Below are 1,520 nucleotides of genomic sequence, written 5' to 3'. Positions count from 1 at the left end.
TCCTTCCTTCCTTCCTTCCTTCCTTCCTTCCTTCCTTTCTTCCTTTCTTCCTTTCTTCCTTTCTTCTTTCTTTCTTCCCTTCAGTGTTTTCTTGATGTTGAATGATGCTATGGCTGGTTTAATTTTTCTCCTTTATTAGTAAGTAATTTAAAATTTTTTTTGGCTAGATGTCCAAATAATTTTTTTCATTAATATCTGTGTTGAACATTTTGTGCCAGGCTTTTTGTTTATTTCCTTGTCTGGAAAGTCAAGTCTTCTTTTATTTCTGCAAAAAAATTTATTTTTAAAAGATTTTATTTATTTATTTATTTGAGAGAGAGGGGGAGAGAAAGGAGGGCAGAGGGAGAGGAAGAGAGAATCTCAAGCAGACTCTCTGCTGAGCATGGTGCCTGACATGGGGCTTGATCCCAGAACTCTGAGATGATGACCTGAACCAAAACCAAGAGTAGGACACTTAACTGATTGAGCCCCCAGGCACCCCTCTGTAAAGTTTTTTAAATGATAGCCTTAAGATGATTCTGTTTCATTTGTATTTTCTTTGGGACCCCAATTATGTGTATATTGAGTCTTTCATATCTGTAGCTTCTCTCTATGCCCTTTAATCGCTTAGTGCATTTCCATTTCATTGGGTTCTTGTCCCTATCTTTCTCTCTCCTTACTGCATTTTCAGCAGTATCTGCTTTCCCCTGGTCTCTTTACAATTTTACCTATTTATGATGAATAATCTTTTCTACTATTTCTTTCTTGAGATATGCCTGTTTATATTTAATGTCTTTCTGTTATTTTGTCATATCTTTTTGAGATTTTAAATTACTAATTATGTATCCTTTTAAAAAAATAAAGTCGATCAATCCTGTAAGTTAAAAAATTCATGATAAAATATTTGGTCCTAATTTTCATCGGCTCTGTGGCAATATTTCTCTGGAGTCTGTTCCCTGCCATTTGTTTTCAAGTTTATTTTCTCTTTTTTAACTTGTGCTGGCTCTGTTTATTTTTAATCTCTTTAATTTTAATTTAATTTTTTTTCTTTTAAAAGTTACCTCACGCTTACTGGGTACTTTACAGTTTAGAAAGCATAAAGTTTGTCTGTGGTAATCTTAGACTCTTTCTTATTAAAAATTTTTAATTTGCTTTGTAGGAGTTTCATGTCAGTGAGCATATGGAACTGTGTTTAATTTGGTAGGATTTTTTTTCTCATCAGATAATTTCTTTTTCTTTGTTTGTGTAAAGCTTTTATTCCTCTTTACTTCTAGGACTGTTGGAGTTAGGTTATTATAGGGCTGTACATAATGGAAGAATATTTTCTTTTCTCTCTCCCCTTCATACTGAACAGATATACTATTTCTTACAATTTGCATTTCTACTTCTATCATAAGTAGTAAAAAATGTCAGGATTGATTTGTACTTATTTTTTGAATTTTCTCTCTCTCTTAAGTTTTTTTAAGTCATATGCAAAAATAAACCTTATATCTGATACTTTTCCTTTGATACTTATCTCCTCTTTTTGTATTCTTTTTCTT

The sequence above is a fragment of the Callorhinus ursinus genome, unplaced genomic scaffold (assembly GCF_003265705.2).
Source record: "Callorhinus ursinus isolate GAN/ISIS: 27379988/994484 unplaced genomic scaffold, GSC_fseal_2.0 scaffold25, whole genome shotgun sequence".
In the NCBI taxonomy this organism is placed as follows: Eukaryota; Metazoa; Chordata; class Mammalia; order Carnivora; family Otariidae; genus Callorhinus; species Callorhinus ursinus.
Note: the sequence above shows the minus strand (reverse complement) of the source record.